This window comes from Gasterosteus aculeatus, chromosome Y (assembly GCF_964276395.1).
Source record: "Gasterosteus aculeatus chromosome Y, fGasAcu3.hap1.1, whole genome shotgun sequence".
Taxonomy (NCBI): domain Eukaryota; kingdom Metazoa; phylum Chordata; class Actinopteri; order Perciformes; family Gasterosteidae; genus Gasterosteus; species Gasterosteus aculeatus.
Window position 1 is genome coordinate 21,391,565 of NC_135709.1, and position 18,438 is coordinate 21,410,002.

At 46.3% G+C, this 18,438-nt stretch overlaps 1 protein-coding gene across 5 annotated transcripts in view; it reads right to left on the minus strand.

Moving 5' to 3' along the window:
* The window catches only part of LOC120812584 (FERM domain-containing protein 5-like), a 73,137-nt gene that overhangs the window by 26,969 nt on the left and 27,730 nt on the right, over positions 1-18,438 (minus strand). The window lies entirely within an intron of this gene.

The window sequence follows — 18,438 nt, forward strand, 5'->3', positions numbered from 1 at the left end:
AACCGATCCCTCTGATTGGTTTTTACACCAAAATTGGTGTAAAGGGGTGGATTGTAGGATATTAGAAACAAATATACAAGGCGGTTCATAAAATTAATAAAAATACATATAGTGTATACCAGAATACAGCCATGATTCTGAAACTGTAATCAATAAAGTAATGACAATATTGTAAAACCACTGTAATTCTGCAACTGTAATAGAATAATACCAATGCAGTTATGATTGTATTTGATGTAATGTAATCAACTGGAATGCATGCATGTAATACTTGCACAACAACTGATATTGACTAATGATCATTCGAAATCCGAGTTACATTGAACTCACCAGAAGACCACTCCCAGAGGTGTGGACACTGACTTTCACACCTTTAAGCATTGTTATAAATACCTGTAGGAACCATTGTTCTGGAGTTCACTGGTGGAGGCGACAGACGGGCACTAGTGATGGTCAAAAGGACTGACCTGGGGCCTGTTGGTTGCTGAGACCAGCGGCTCCTCAGCTGAGATGTTCTTTTTACCACAACGCCATCTCTTTTATTAAATACATTTGATTTTAACTTTTGATCATCGATGAACTCTGTCCGTCCGGCGTTTCTTAATTTTTTAACACAACAGGACCAATGTTATTGCTCTTTTACATAAAAAATAGCAGAGACAACTCTTATGCGGGATGTGATATGATTAGAAGCTAAATATTTATTTTTACACTACACATCCCTGGTTGCTGTGCATATTGTAACGTTCCGTGTCAATAAAGAGCCAGTTTCTTATCACTCGTTGTCCTCCTCCTCCTTCTTGACACAAAAACCTCTGCCAAAAGAACGCTCCATCTCCACCAGAAAAAGCATCCACCAAACAGTAGTCCGCCAATGCGGTTGACTATGTTATCAGAATCAGACTAAGTTTTCTTTTGACACCAGTTGTAACGTTCCGTATCAATAAAGAGCCAGTTTCTTATCACTCGGGTTTATTGTTGCCTGTTGTCGGCCACAGCCACGCCGTTCCACAACACCTGGTCATTTTCTAGTCAGAACTCAACTTTCCCTTCCTGTGCTCCCCGAAACTACTGGGGCGGTACCCCAACCCTGGCCTACGTGACAGTGACATTAACCAGAACCATATACATGTATGAACTTAAGACACGCTACATTACACCCCCCGCCCCTTTCTTAAGTCCTCGCCCCCGAGGACAAAGTCTTTAAGCCTCAGTGGCGTCCGCCGCTTCCTCCTCGGTCGGCCCACGGGCATTGACTTTTCCAGTTGCCCCGCTGTGTGTCCCAGGTCAGGTGGCTCCAAAGCCGCAGGTGGCAAACGGCATGCACTTGCGGTGTCCCCTGGGCTACCTGCGACGACTTCCTGGTTAGGTGATGCCACGACAGGCACCCAAGGCGTTTCTTCCTCTCCTCCAGCTGTCTGAGGGGAGGCGATGCCCCGGTATGGTGCCAGCTTGTCCCGGTGTAACGCCACCCGGCGCCCCATGCCAGGCATCTGCACCCGGTAGACGACCTCTCCCAGCCGCTCCAGGACCAGACACGGTCCCACCCAGTGGCTATCCAGCTTAGGACACCTGCCTTTCCTCCGTTTAGGAGTGTAGGTCCACACCAGCTCCCCAGCCGCAAAGTGTTGGCCCTTGGCCCGGACGTCATAATTCCTCTTTTGGGGCACGCCCGCACTACGCATTTGCCTGCGGGCATATGCATGTGCAGAGTTGAAGCGGTCCTGCAGCCGCCTGGCGTAGTCCGGGCCTGCAGGGACCCGCGGCGCATCCGGGGTTCGTCCAAAGGTCAGTTCCGCTGGTGTTCTCAACTCCCTGCCCAACATGGGGAGGGACGGTGTACATGAAGTGGAGTCATGAACTGCAGTGCGACACACCATCAGAACCAGAGGCAAAGGCATATCCCAATCACGCTGATGGTCGGCAGTCAGGATAGATAGCTGTTCGCCCAGAGTCCGGTTAAATCTTTCCACTAATCTATCACTCTGGGGGTGGAGTGGTGTTGTACGGGTCTTTGTGAAGCCCAGACGTGTACACAGCGTGGCAAAAACTTTAGATTCAAAATTTCTCCCCTGACCGCTATGGATTGACTCTGGCACCCCCAGCCTACTGATTATCCCCTCCACTAGGGCATCAACAATGGTCTAGGCCTCCTGGTCCTTAATGGCATAGGCCTCAGGCCATTTAGTCACATAGTCCACAGTAGCGAGTATGTAGCGATTACCTCTGTCTGTGAGTGGGAGAGGGCCCAGAACGTCTACGCCCAGCCGCTGCATGGGCTCCCCCACCGGAAACTGCTGTAGCTGAGCCCTGGACTGGCCCGGTGGTCCTTTGCGGGCAGTGCAGAGATCACAGCACCGACAAAAGTCTTCAACGTCTCTCCTCAGCCGCCCCCAATAGAAGGCTTGACGGACCCGCTGGAGTGTTTTGGTCACCCCAAAGTGACCGGAGCCTGCAGAGCCATGTAAAAAGCCTCCTAGTTCGACTTTCCCGCATAGTTCAGCGTTTTTATGCCTACCGGCACTCGCTGTCCCTGGGTGCCGCCATCTTTATTTACGTTTTGTCCATGCACGTTCCTGGGCGGCAATTTTTCGCGCGCCATGTAGCTAGCTTCAGCGCTAGCCGTCGCTAAGCCAGGACCCCCAGCGGATGTTGGTGGCTGTAACTCACGTATCATCTCCTAGACTGTCCACGGAAAAATGTTGTCCTCCCAGTACTTGAACAGGACGAGGATATCCGTACTTGTTGTCCTCCTCCTTCTTGACACAAAAACCTCTGCCAAAAGAACGCTCCATCTCTACCAGAAAAAGCGTCCACCAAACAGTAGTCCGCCAATGCCCGAGCGGTTGACTATGTTATCAGAATCAGACTAAGTTTTCTTCTGACACCAGTTGTAACGTTCCTGTAAGATTCCTGTAAGAGCCTAACCCAGAGACAATTTTTTTGGCGTGTAACAAGATGGCGCTAGTGTACATGGCAAGCCGTCTGTCTCCGTTTCTTGTGCTTAGTTTATTGTTTGCTATCGCTCTATTTATCTGTACATTCTGTCAAGATGTCTCTGCTTTACTAGTTTATGATCGCCAAGCACTTATCAACATTCGACTATCTGCTGACTTATTGTCTGAAAGACATGTTTTGGGAGATCACTCGACCTCGAGGATTCCTCCTCTGCTGTCGGATATACCTGAGCACCTGCGCCGCTCACATGCTGCCCTTCCCCGTAAGAAACGCTACAGGCGACGGGGAAAGCGCGGAGGTGTGCTGGTCAGATTCAAGACTCACTCACGCTCACCTGTGTGACGTGCCCTGATGGATGCTACGTTCCTGCTGCCGGGCGCTTGCTGGGGATGAGAGACCGCTGGCTTCGTCCCATTGTCCCTGGCCCACAGGTTATCTCTGAGGCCCAGCTTCTCCTGACGGCACCACGGGCCGAGCTAGCACTTGGATCTTCTCCCACGTATGCTCGGTTCCGCTGAGGTGGTGTGGATTTTTCTAACCTGCGCCCGCTGGATCGTGCTGCGCCTCCAGCCAGTGAGGATCAAACTTTCCGCCTTGCTTTGTTTAATGCTAGATCGCTAGCCAACAAGACTTTTCTCCTCAATGACTTCTTCACTTCTCGTGAGTTGGATATTATGTTCTTAACAGAAACCTGGCTTCATGATGGCGAGCTCACGCCTTTTTCTGAACTTCTGCCTCCCCGATGTGGCTTCCTCAGCTCCCCTCGGACCACAGGTAGAGGTGGAGGATTGGCCGCTGTGTTCAAGTGTGCTTTTCCATGTCGGGAGATTACGTTGGACAGCTGCTCCAGCTTTGAGCTGCAGCTGTTTGAGGCACATCTTCCAGTGATTGTTTTATGTGCTGTGGTTTATCGACCTCCAAAGTTTAATAAGGATTTCATTCAGGACTTTTCAGACTTTGTCGCCGGAATGGCCTTGAAATATGATCGCTTTTTGATCGTTGGTGATTTGAATATACATGTTTGCTGCGAATCCAGACCAATGTCTAAGGATTTTCTTGATCTTATTGACTCTTTCAGTCTCACGCAGTCTGTTACTGGCCCAACTCACGAAAAAGGACATGCGTTGGACCTTGTACTGTGTAATGGGAAAATGATATGTGACCCTTTTAAACGCTTCATTTGTATAACCAGTTTATTAGTTGCAAGTGCTTAGGTCACAAAGGCCCTGACATACGAACTGATGTCTCCCACTTGGATTAGATGTTTCCAGCGTCATAGCTGTAGAGATTGAACAAAGTGTTTGTTATGTCTATGACCACCTTTGTTTAAGCATGTTGGGAGAGCAAGGACACGGTCAAAGAACTGATGTGTCTCACATGGACAAGGTGTTCCCAGTACCCTGGCTGTAGAGACTCAACAAGATGGTTAACGGTCTCTGTTGACGCCACCGATATCTAAGTTTAGGTATAAGAACTGCCTCGATGTGTTGGGAAGAAAAGGAGGTTCTTGACAGTCTACTGACCACGTAGCTGTTGTGACCCTTTTTCCCTTGCAAGGAAATAAACGGAGAAAAGACATACTTGACTCAGAGCCTTTGATTCTTACTTAACGATTGTCTGTGCAAAATCTTCCACCACAATTTGGTGTCAGAAGTGGGATCGTTTGAAGCTCCGTCGGGACTCCGAGGACGTCCGGGAAGGGGCCCCTTCAGGATCCACCAAACGTGATTCTGCCCTATACCTCATCACACTCAGAGAGAGGGGACCGGCGACCAAAAGAGACCTGATTGGCTTCAACACGATCCGATGAGGAAGATTTTCACACGAATCGGGTAAGAAGTTGATATTCTGATTTTCAAACGGGGCTTCCTGAATTATAACGGGTGATAACAGATTACAAAGACGGGTATTTAGTACTTTGGGATTTTTTTTTAAATTATTTTTTCTCTCTCTTCTTAGAAAATCCAAATTTCGGTTATTTGATTGGGCTTCTAATGATGATAACTTGTCTTTTTATCCGGTTATTTGAAAAGTGTGTATAAAATTATAAGAGTAATTGTACAGTATTTCCGGTTCATCAGCATCCAACTTTTTACTGAGGAAGACAGGGAGCAATGTGCGCATTTACGATTGTATTCAGACTAACTATCTGAAAATTGCATAATTGTGACCCTTGACCAAAAGGGGGAAGACAGGGAGCAATTTGCGTATTACGATTGTATTCAGACTAACACTCTGAAAACGCATAATTGTGACCCTTGACCAAAGGGGAAGACAGGGGCAATTGACAATTGTGACCCTTGACCGAAGGGGAAGATAGGAGGGATTTTGAGAGTTCACTGAAATCGCAAAATCTCAGCCCTTGACCTAACAGGAAGACAGGAACAATATCGGGGTTTTCGGACAGTAATCTGAAAACAGATATTTGCGCCCTTGACCTATATTTATTAACCAATAGTTCTGGTTGGGTTTTAACTTGTATTTTTCCTACGTAAAAGAAAATCAAGACTTATAGTGACGACTATATTTTAAGTAATAAAAGTATACTTCACCACGCCTGAAAGATGGGTGGTGTACACGGTAAAGGTAAAAAGGAATTGGGTTCTCCGGAGGGACCCATTGTGGATCTGATGAGAAGGAAATATGGAGATCAATCTCTAGAGTTTTTGCCCGAGTGGTCAAAAGATTTTGGGTTCCCTGCAAATGGTTCTTTCAGTAGAATAAAACTGAACATGTTACGAACAGGCTTAGAGGCAAAAGAGAAGGGTATAAAAACTCAGAGGGTGATAAAAGGCAAAGACTTGGAGAACATTGAGAAACAAAGTAAATGGTTAAAATGGTGGGAGGATGAATGTGAATGTAGAGAAAGGAAACAAATGGCTAAAGAATTGACATGCGCAAAAACCACATTGGTTGAAAAACCAGATCCAAATGTTATTGAACAAAATGACCGATGTGCTTCTTCTCCCTTGTATCCGAGTCTCACAGGGGCTGGGGGCCCTCTCCTCAACACATGCCCACCGCCGTACCCTGCTTCACCTGCGAACCAGCAACCTCCGTCTGCAGGAGCACATATCAAAGTTCACTACACCCGGCAGAGGGAGGAAAAGGAAGCGGCAGTGAAAGCAGCACAGGAACGACTCCTCGGCGAAGAGGAGGAAAAGAGACAGGCTGCTCTCCCCACTCGCTCTCGCTCTCCAGGAGCAACCGGAGGGGACACTTCTGCCGTCAACAAACTGATTGCAGAGCAACCATCTACATCAGATGTTTTTTCCCCCTCTTTCGACCCAGAGGGAGTTCCCCCGGATGCAAAATCTGTGCTCCAAACCCCAATGATTCAAGTACCAGGACACTCAGGTCCCATACTTGTTTTCCGGCCTTGGACTGATACGGACATTAGAGCTGCAATGGCTCATCTCCCGCCGATACAGCACTCGGGAAGACTGTTTGCTGAAGCATTCATGGACTTCTGTAAGCAATTCCTGCCCAACTTTGCTGAAATTCGACGTGTTCTAATGAGTCACGTGGGTCCGACTCACTACCAAAAGCTCAACCAGCTGGTTGCAGGAGACACCAGTGCGGCCGATGTTGAATGGAGTTCAAATCAAAATAAGCCGTACAGAGACGCACTCACGGCTTTGAGCGACGGCATAAAGACATTGTTCCCTGACAAAGTGGATATGACTCCCATCAATAATACCAAGCAGGCAGCGGGTGAGTCCGTCCATGATTACTACCAAAGACTTCTCACAGTGTTTAATCTTAACAGTGGCATTCCACAACCCGCCGCGTTAGGAGACGCTCTGGGGACGTGGGAATCACACCTGAAGAATGCTTTCATGAATGGACTATTACCCGACATAAAAATGAATGTGCAGCGCTCTGTGGCTGGAATGGAAGACTCGCGACTCGCGGATGTAAAGAAACATGCTGCGCATGCGCAATCCATGGACATAGAGAGAACTGACCACGAGGGGAAACGGCGGTCACGTCAGATTGAACTCGCCCAACTGACTATGCTCCAAGCTGTCACTCAACTTGCCAGAAACGACCGCCCACGGGATCCCAACCAACGGGGCGGATTCAGGGGGCGTGGTCGGGATATGACGAGGGGACGCTCCTCCTGGAACCAGGAGGGATCACAGCTGTCTCCACCCAATGACTATGATACGTGTTTCCGCTGTGGCGAAAAGGGACATTGGCACAGAGAATGTCCACAAAATGCACCTCGTAGAGGATGGGGGCGTGGACTGGCCAGACGAGGAAGGGGTGGCAACGCACATTCCGATTGACGTGAGGCGGAGGGGGAGGAGGCTGCGTGTGAGGGGGAGACGGCAACCATGCTGAGGCCTCACATGATAAGGGAAGTAAAACACACACACACCGCAGCCTGCAATGAAGAAACGCTTTCTGCACTAACTCCCTGCACGCACACTCACACTCACACACACACACCGGAGCAACAACAAGCTCTCGTGGACATCACAGAGCAATTGAGAACACAACAAAAGCTTTCACTTAAACACACATACGCATCATATGGCTTAGATGTTGCCATTAGTGAAATATGCGACACGTGCATTTCAGATCACCTACCCGTTGTATTTACTATGGTTGTCCCCTGCTTGGACACTTTGTCTGTTTCCCCTGCGTGCTGTGTCTGAGCAATTAACCCTCAAACTGCCTCACAGTTTTCTGCTGCTTTTAAAAACTCAGTTCTTTACAATCTTGGTGATTTTCTTAATGTGGAGGAACTCGTCAGCATCTTTGACTCTACTTGTACTGAGATACTTGCCTCTGTTGCCCCACTGAGGGAGAAACGCATAAAACCTCTAAAAGAACCTTAGCTGAATGAAAATATCCGCTCTCTCAGACGGGCTTGCAGAACAGCTGAGAGAAAGTGGAAGAAGGACAAACTCTAAGTGTCACTTCAAATTTTAAAAGATTTATTACATAAATACCAGGGAGCAGTTAAATCTGCTAAAACTCATTATTTATCTCACCTGGTTGCTAGTAACACCCAGAGGCCTCAGGTTCTTTTTAAAGTGTTTAACTCACTTATTAATCCTTGTGAAAATGACTGTGCTGTGCCATCCACATTGTTACGTGAAAACTTCCTGAAACATTTTATAGATGAAATTGCTGGCCTGAGCTTTTCATCCGCTGTTTCTTCCAATGGCCCCTCTGTTACTTTTTCATGCCCAGCTGTCTTTCAGCAGTTTGAGCCAGTTTCACTAAACCTTTTTTCTGACATAGTCAAACAGCGTCGTCCGGCTAACTGCCTACTGGATAGTATCCCTGCACGCTTACTTAAAGATGTTTTTAACACTGTTGGGTCCAGTATTTTATCCTTGGTTAACTCATCTCTCAGCTCAGGGTGTGTTCCAGCCGCTTTTAAACATGCTGTTGTGCAACCACTCTTAAAAAAGAAAAATCTGGATCCGTTAGTTTTGTCTAACTTTAAACCTATTTCTAAATGACCCTTTTTATCTAAGGTCTTGGAGAGGGTGGTTTTTAAGCAACTTCAATCATTTTTAGATGATTTTAGTATTCATGAAAAGTTTCAGTCTGGCTTTAAGCCCCGCCACAGCACTGAAACTGCCCTTCTAAGAGTCTACAACGACCTCCTCTTAGCTGTAGATTCAGGAAATTCTGCTGTTTTAGTGCTCTTAGATTTGACTGCTGCCTTTGACACTGTCAACCACTCTATCCTTTTATCCCGACTCAAGCAAAGTGTTGGCATTACAGATATAGCCTTAAAATGGTTTGAATCCTACTTGACAGTTTTTCTGTCCACATTGGTAACTGCTCTTCATCTGTTGCCCCTCTGTCCATTTTAAAAACACACAACATCTCTTTCCATTGTTTTGCTGATGATGTACAAATTTACTTGCCTGTAAAAAACAATAAGGACACTATCAAGCCGCTGTTAAACTGCTTGAGTGATCTCAAAGTATGGATGGATCAGAATTTTCTCTGTTAATGACAATAAGACCGAGGTTGTTCAGGAATCAGGAATCAGGAAACATTTATTAGCCAAAATATGTCAAACATACAAGGAATTTGTCTTGGCGATTAGTGCGCGACAGTAGACAGACAAGACAACAGTGCACAAGTAATAAAATAAAGTGGAATGAAATGCTAATGCAATGGGTTAGTAGAATAAGGCTAAGGCTATGGGTTAGTATAAAACAAGAGAATAAAGTTTACAAAATTTAAATATTAAAAAGTAAAAAAGAAAAATATTAAGCATAAAGTGCACTAACAAACAAGTAACAGACAAGAGACAAAGTGACAAGTGACAAAGTGATGAATTGCAGTTAAAGTGGCATGTGCGGTATGAGGGGGAGTGACCGGTGGAGTGTTATAGTCAGGCAGTGGGGGACCGGGCTCTATTGATGAGCCCGACTGCCGACGGGAAGAAACTGTTCGTGTGGCGGGAGGTCGTAGTCCTGATGGACCTCAGCCTCCTGCCAGATGGAAGGGGCACAAACAGTTTTTGTCCGGGGTGGGAGGGGTCGGCCGCGATCTTTTTAGCTCGCTTCAGAGACCTGGAAGCGAACAAGTCCTGCAGGGACGGCAGATTGCAGCCGATCACCCTCTCTGCAGAGCGGATGACCCGCTGCAGCCTGCCCTTGTCCTTGGCTGTGGCTGCAGCGTACCAGACGGTGATGGAGGAGCAGAGGATGGACTCGATGGTGGCCGTGTAGAAGTGGACCATCATCGTCTTTAGCAGGTTGAGTTTCTTCAGCTGCCTCAGGAAGAACAACCTCTGCTGAGCCTTCTTGGTGATGGAGCTGATGTTCAGCTCCCACTTGAGGTCCTGGGTGATGATGGAGCCCAGGAAACGGAAGGAATTCACAATAGTGACGGGGGAGTCACACAGGGTGATGGGGGAGGGTGGGGCTCTGTTCCGCCGGAAATCCACAACCATCTCCACTGTCTTTAGAGCGTTGAGCTCCAGGTTGTTCTGGCTGCACCAGGACACCAGATGGTCAGACTCCCACCTGTAGGCGGACTCGTCCCCACCAGAGATTAGTCCAATGAGGGTGGTGTCATCCGCGAACTTCAGGAGCTTGACGGACTGGTGGCTGGAGGTGCAGCTGTTGGTGTACAGGGAGAAGAGCAGAGGGGAAAGAACGCAGCCTTGGGGGGAACCGGTGCTAGTGGTCCGAGAGGCTGAGACATGTTTCCCCAGCTTCACGTGCTGCTTCCTGTCAGACAGGAAGTCTGTGATCCACTTGCAGGTGGAGTCGGGCACTTGCAGCTGGGAGAGTTTGTCCTGCAGCAGAGACGGGATGATAGTGTTGAAAGCAGAGCTGAAGTCCACAAACAGGATCCTGGCGTAGGTTCCTGGGGAGTCCAGATGCTGGAGGATGTAGTGGAGGGCCATGTTGACAGCATCGTCCACAGACCTGTTGGCTCTGTAGGCGAACTGCAGGGGGTCCAGGAGGGGGTCGGTGAGGGACTTCAGGTGGGTCAGGACTAGCCGTTCAAAAGACTTCATGACTACAGAGGTCAGGGCGACGGGCCTGTAGTCATTGAGTCCTGTGATCCTGGGCTTCTTGGGGACAGGGATGATGGTGGAGGCCTTGAAGCAGGCTGGTACGTGGCATGTCTCCAGGGAGGTGTTGAAGATGTCAGTGAACACCGGAGACAGCTGGTCAGCACAACACTTGTTGTGTTTGGACGTGCTGAACATCTCAGTGCCTGTGTAGATACTCTCAGTATTTTAGGCTCCCAAATTCGTCCTTTTACCAGAAATCTGGGAGTGATTTTTGACAGTGCTTTTAAACTTGACAAACAGATTAGTTCTGTTGTCAAAACTAGCTTCTTCCAGCTGAGACTCCTGGCTAAAGTCAAGCCCTACCTGCTACGCAAAGACTTTGAGAGAGTCATACATACATTCATTACGTCCCGCTTAGACTACTGCAACTCACTGTATGTTGGGTTGGATCAGTCATCCCTTCGTCGCTTGCAGTTAATCCAGAACGCAGCAGCTCGACTTTTGACCAGGACAAAAAAATGCAACCACATTACACCGGCTTTGGCCACCCTCCACTGGCTTCCTGTTTGTTTCAGGATTTAATTTAAAATTGTATTAATTGTTTTTAAATTTTTAAATGGGTCGTCGCCTTCCTACTTGTCGGAGCTCTTATATGTCCACACACCTATCAAAGCACTGAGGTCGTCTAATCAGATGCTCCTTGTTGTGCCTGGATCCCGGTTAAAAACCAGAGGTGACCGAGCCTTTTCAGTGGCTGCTCCAAACCTCTGGAATAGTTTACCTATCCATGTAAGAACAGCTCGGACCATTGCAACGTTCAAGTCCCTGCTTAAGGCCCACTATTATTCATTGGCTTTTAATTCAAGTTGAGCTTTGATATTTTGACTTTATTCTTCTCTACTGTCAGATATTTTGTATTGTACATTGTGCTCTGTCTGTGTTTTATTGTATCGCTGCTTTTCGAGCTTGTTAAGCACTTTGGTCAACCAAGGTTGTTTTTGAACTTGAACGTTCCGTGTCAATAAAGAGCCAGTTTCTTATCACTCGGGTTTATTGTTGCCTGTTGTCGGCCACAGCCACGCCATTCCACAACACCCGGTCATTTTCTAGTCAGAACTAAACTTCCCCTTCCTGTGCTCCCCGAAACTACAACTACAACCCTGGCCTACGTAACAGTAATATTAACCAGAACCATATACATTTATGAACTTAAGACACGCTACATATTTTAGTAAGCGTGGAGTTCCTCCCACAACAGGTATGTTTGCATCCTAAAAAGTGTGACAAATACCCCCCAAAACAAACAATGCTTCATTTTGCTTGCGTCTGCACAGCTTTGGTGGTGCGCCGGTGGGGTCTCCCCCCGTGCAGTGAAAGGCTGCCGGGCAATGACTTAGCATCGCTAATTCAGACTGCATCGGCCCTTCAGACCTGACATTTATCCTCATGCACTGTTAACCTCTATACGCGACACGCAAACCGGGCAATCTCACGGTGTGCAGTGTGATCGTAGCTGGATGTAGGTTTCGCCCAAAGGCACGACACGTCGTACCAGATACGCACATTCCAGTCTCTGTCAGAGACTCGTCGGAAACAATAATGTCTGCCGTTTATCAGCGTAATAGCCATGAGCACTATTGGATTCCTTGGTAGGGGAAGATGTTAAAGCCTTTCAGCATTCACTCTTCTTTTCATTCATCTTTATAAATAACATTTGAGAACATAAGTCCCCAACAGAACCAGAGCAGGTTCATTGTGATAAGTTACCATTACAAAGGTGCACAACATGGTCCTGTAATTGTTGCGTGCTATAACTTCCACAATGTTTCTCAGCTCTGGACAAGTTAACCCAGCTGGTGCTTCCCCCGCTGTTCCAAGCTATTCCCCTCCCTTCAGGAAAAGGCAGTCTTCACCTCTGGCTCTTTCTTTTCAGTATGGGTGGACGCCCATCAGGCTTAATTGCTTCACTACCAGGAGGCCGTCTGTTTGGGAGGATTATCAGTGATGCTGAGCTGATAATGCAAAATCCCTCTCTGTAAGAGCGCAGACCCGCTGGTTTTCAGACACAGTTATATTTTTACTGTCAAAATATAATTTCCCTTCTGACTTCTTGTTCTTTTGCCGTCATTATTGGAGAGGGATATTTCCCACATGCGGCCTCTCCTATTTTTATCAAGTGGGCTGATTGAATATGAAGTCACAGGAGATTGGGATGGAGCTTTTGCCATCTTTTCAAAATGGATCACAGCTAAATAGTACAAATATTGCATTTAAATATATCAGAATTCTAAAATGTGTAACCATTTCAGAAATAATATCCCTCCATCAATGGAGATTTTTGTTCGTGGAATTCCCTGCTCCTTTGTCACAATAAGTCAGTCCACTTTGAAGCTACCTGGTCCAAAACATTCAAATCATCAGCAAACTGGATCCAATGTTGACCAGCACAGTTTAATAAATAAACTCAGAGTTAGATTACAGAGTTAAGATCTTTAAGGTCTTTTTTCACCACACCTGCAGAGATATCGATAATAGTGAAATTATGAGGCTTGTTTAGACTGTGGGGTCACGGAATGAGCTTGGTGTTATCATCTGCAATGTTATCATTTGCTTGAAAGGGAACCAATTAAAAGAATCAAAAAGCTTGCTGACACCATCAAATGTGGCTCATTGGTTCTTTTTTTTATAGTGGTTGTCTTTAGTATATCTGCAGATCTCTTGATAAAATATAAACAGTTTCTGTGTTTGGAGAGCCTCCACCACTGTTGTATAATTAAAAACTGTTTCACTACTCTAACTAATTTATCTCTGTAGTAAAGGCCATGCATGAGTTGTTGCGTAGAAATTGAACCTTTTTATATAACGGCAAATGCAGCCTGTGATGAAACAAATATTTTGCAGACAGGTTCTCCAACTACTTTCCCTGCAGAAAAATCATGCACAAGGAGAAAATAAATAGCACAGTGCAGCATATTGATGGCTTAAGGAACCTGGGTTTGTAAAACCCAACGTTATGTACAAGATGTGCCGTGTAAAACTGGACATCTGACAGCAAGATACAGTTAAAGCTGTAAAGCGATACATTAAAGTGAGCAAGAAGAGACAAATGCAGCAGAATAATTTAAAGCAAATTCAAGCTTTTCTGTATTGAGTAGGCGGAAGCTTTACTTTAATAGTTCTGCTGATGAAGTCACATCCAGATTGAATATGGTTTGCTTCGTAGACTCACCTGCTATTCAGAGGGACTTTGCAGTGTGGAGCCACTGAGGAAGTCATTGCCAGTAAACCAAAAGTTGCTTGCCACCATGGTCTAATTATTTGATTTACTGCAAAGTGTGTGTACCACAGTAATATCTGGGTTTGCATATCAGGAATCAGGAAACATTTATTGCCAAAATATGACAGACATACAAGGAATTGGTCTTGGCGGTTGGTGCGTGACAGTAGACAGTGTAACAATAGACAATAGACAAGACAGCAGTGCACAAGTAATAAAATAGAGTAAAATTAAATGCTAATGCAATGGGTTAGTAGAATAAGGCTATGGGTTAGTATAAAACAAGAGAATAAAGTCAAAAATGTAAAATATTAAAAAAGTTTAAAAATATTAAGCATAAAATGCACTAGCGAACAAGTAACAAAGTGACGAGTGACGACAAAGTGAAAAATAACAGTTAAAGTGACATGTGCAGTATGAAGGGGAGTGACCGGTGGAATGTCAGAGTCAGTCAGTGGGGGACCGGGCTCTGTTGATGACTGCCGACGGGAAGAAACTGTTGGTGTGGCGAGAGGTCTTAGTCCTGATGGACCTCAGCCTCCTGCCAGATGGAAGGGGCACAAACAGGTTTTGTCCGGGGTGAGAGGGGTCGGCTACCATCTTTTTAGCTCGCTTCAGAGACCTGGAAGCGAACAACCTGCAATCTGCCAGGGATGGCAGATTGCAGCCGATCACCCTCTCTGCAGAGCGGAGGACACGCTGCAGCCTGCCCTTGTCCTTGGCTGTGGCTGCAGCGTACCAGGCGGTGATGGAGGAGCAGAGGATGGACTCCATGATGGCCGTGTAGAAGTGGACCATCATCGTCTTTGGCAGGTTGAATTTCTTCAGCTGCCTCAAGAAGAACAACCTCTGCTGAGCCTTCTTGGTGATGGAGCTGATGTTCAGCTCCCACTTGAGGTCCTGGGTGATGATGGAGCCCAGGAAACGGAAGGAATCCACAATAGTGACGGGGAGTCACACAGGGTATCACACTGTGGGCCTCTGTTCCTCTGGAAATCCACAACCATCTCCACTGTCTTTAGAGCGTTGCGCTCCAGGTGTTCTGACAGCACCAGGACACCAGATGGCCAGACTCCCACCTGTAGGGGGACTCATCCCCACCAGAGATCAATCCAATGAGGGTGGTGTCATCCGCAAACTTCAGGAGCTTGACGGACTGGTGGCTGGAGGTGCAGCTGTTGGTGTACAGGGAGAAGAGTAGAGGGGAAAAGAACGCAGCCTTGGGGGGAACCGGTGCTGATGGTCCGAGAGGCTGAGACATGTTTCCCCAGCTTCACGTGCTGCTTCCTGTCAGACAGGAAGTCTGTGATCCACTTCCAGGTGGAGTCGGGCACGTGCAGCTGGGAGAGTTTGTCCTGCAGCAGAGACGGGATGATGATGTTGAAGGCAGAGCTGAAGTCCACAAACAGGATCCTGGCGTAGGTTCCTGGGGAGTCCAGATGTTGGAGGATGTAGTGGAGGGCCATGTTGACAGCATCGTCCACAGACTTGTGTGCTCTGTAGGCGAACTGCAGGGGGTCCAGGAGGGGGTCGGTGAGGGACTTCAGGTGGGTCAGGACTAGTCGTTCAAAAGACTTCATGGCTACAGAGGTCAGGGTGGCGGGCCTGTAGTCATTGAGTCCTGTGATCCTGGGCTTCTTGGGAACAGGGATGATGGTGGAGGCCTTGAAGCAGCAAGCACAATGCTGACCAGCTGACCACCCTGAGGCACAATTCCTCAGGGTGTGAGGGGAAACTGAGTCCGGACCGGCTGCCTTACGGGGATTTTGTCTTTTAAAGAACAGGTTAATAGAGAGGGTCGTTGCTGGTGGGGGAGGGGAAGGTGATATAGTTGAAGAGGCGTGAGCACCTGATTGGCTGGGGGAGAGAGGGGAGGGGGACTGCAGCAGGTTGGTTGAGCTGTGGGGGATGGGATCAGGACATTGTCTTTCGAATCTGCAGTAGAACTCATTCAGCTCGTCTGCCAGACGGAGGTCATTCATGGAGTGGGGGGTTGTTGGCTTGTAGTTAGTGAGGTGTTTGAGGCCTCTCCAAACCGAAGCAGAGTCACTTGCTGAGAACTGTTGTTGGAGTTTCTCAGAGTACAGTCGTTTAGCATCTCACCGCCTTGCTAAATTTGTATTTTGACTCTGTGTACAAGCCTTTGTCGCCGCTCCTAAATGCCTGGTCCTTCTGCAGGCGTAGTGTTCTGAGTTCCGCTGTGAACCAGGGTTTGTCATTGTTGTAACTCACCCTGGTGCATGATGGTACACAGCTGTCCTCACAGAAGCCGATGTAGGAAGTTACAGCCTCTGTGAACTCATCCAGACTGTCAGTAGCAGTCCTGAAACCATCCCAGTCTGTGCAGTCAAAGCACGCCCAAAGATCCTCCAGCGCTTCACTGGTCCAGGTCTTGAATTCCCTCACCACAGGTTTGCACAGCTTTAGTTTCTGCCTGTATGCAGGAATATAACATATAACACAATGTCGAAGTGTCCCTGAGCAAGACACCTAACCCCTAATTGCTCCCCAGGCAAAAATGTGAAATAGCCATGGGTTTAAAGTGTAATGTAAGTCGCTTTGGATAAAAGCGTCTGCTAAATGACCTGTAATGTAATGTAATGTAATTATATATCTTTAAGTGTGCCGTGGTTAACTGGGTCAATTGGTTTTTAGTAGACAAAAGTCATTTTGTGTGACCCCATAACTGATGATCTGAGGATATTCCCACCGTCACTTACTCAACACAATTAAACACAAACCCAGAGGGACAAACTGATAAGACAGCAGTCCACAAGAAACGAGTGATTCAAGCACAAATCTGAAGAAAAAAAAGCTTTTACAGCTGCCTGCAATGAGAACACTGCATGATGCATGATCATAGCAGAAGGCTTTGTATAATATCATTCAGCAGTCGTTGTTATTAATATATATGTTTCAACTTTTCTCAAAAAAAGAGCTGTTTTTCAAACCTGTGTCCGACAGTCTCATGGCAACAGCAGTATCCCATAGCAGCACATCTTATCAGCCTCTCTTACTCAAGGCCTTACTCTTCAATGCATGCTCTTTGGACATAAACAATGTAAAGATAGCACTAACTCTTCTTCAGTAACAGTCTCAAATTCATCTCCCACGCAGCTTACATAAGGCATTGAATTGGATGTGGCAGACTTCAAATGAAAAACAGTGAGTGAGACACAACTCTAAATAGCTTAGCAAATAAAATATTGAAATCGTTTCAAAGGAGAAATGTTATTAAGTGGAAGTGTTTGTTTTCTATCGCACTGTAAAACACTTTGGAATTGGGGACATTTGGGCAAAGAATTGAAAAAGAAGAACAACCTATGTTATTATTTGCTCAACCAGTTGAATGATTGTCTTACCACTAATTTGACACTGAAAGATCATAACATTGCGCCCACGCACACACAAATATCGTTAAAATAAACCAATGTTACCATGCGAAACTATTATACCATGTTGAAACATCAGACAACAGCTGGACGTACACTTTACATGCAGGCCGAGGAGAAGACAAGATAATGCAGTTCTGCTTGTTTAACTGAACTGTAGGATCACAACATTCATTGGCGTCGCCATTAAAAAAAAAAAATCTGCAACGAGAACATTGTCAGTGACAGCAGACATTCTCTCAGGTCTGCTCCCGTCAGACTTCAATCACTGTCATGCCAGTCATCATCATTCTGCTTCATCTGATGTAGAGAGACGGATAGGAGACGCAGGGGAAAGAGAGAGAGGGGAGAGAGTTGACATGCCGCAAGGACCCTGGGCCAAACTTCAACTGTGGAAAGGACTCAGGCTTAATGGTGTGCGCTCCACCCAGTGAGCCACAACGGCACCCAACACTGGTCGCCTTTTGGAGTATGTATGAGTCTAGAGGCTTTTTGTTTTAGTCTTGGTTTTATTTAGAAAAAGGGACTTTTTTAGGGAGTTGCATAAATGCAGACATATACATATGATGATGAACACGCAGAAAGATACACCAGAAATGATTCAGTAATGCCTACAAGAGAGAACATCAACAAGATACTGAAAACATTACATCTTACGGAAGTCAAACCCTGAGATGGCAGCAAGTTTATTTACCAATTTACTGTAAGCATGAACAATTTCAAACCTCCAATTACAATAACTACATCTACACAATGGAACGCACGGGTCTTTAAAATAACCCCTTTCTTCACTGGGTATTTTGAGACTCCCTCCCACGGTATTGTAATGGAAAAAGCCTGCTGTGTGACAGAAAATGTAGAGCTCCTTGTTTTTATCCTTTCAATACCCGACTCCAACTAAGAACGCCAAAGTAAGAAAGTTGTCAGAGACAAGAAAGGGATTATTTAAAGAAAATATTTGGTATTCTCTTCGAGCTTATCCATAGTCTCAAGGTTTGCAACATCCACAAAGCTAATATATTCCTTAATGTATTGCTAGATTAGTCTTTCGTCAACCCTGAGGGGAATGAAAAATAAGTTGTGTTTTTCTGTTCTGTGCTCTGATAATTGCCAGTGAACCAGGAGAAATGTGACTGTTGTAAAACAACAAGTCAATAACCTCTGACAAATACATCATACTAAAGTATTGACTGGTTCTCACAATAAGACAAAAAGACAAAGAGAGGGTTACTGATTTTGGCAGAACACAATCTGTCACGGTAGAGGAGCTAAATGAGAGCTGAGAATAAAGAAAAATACATCAG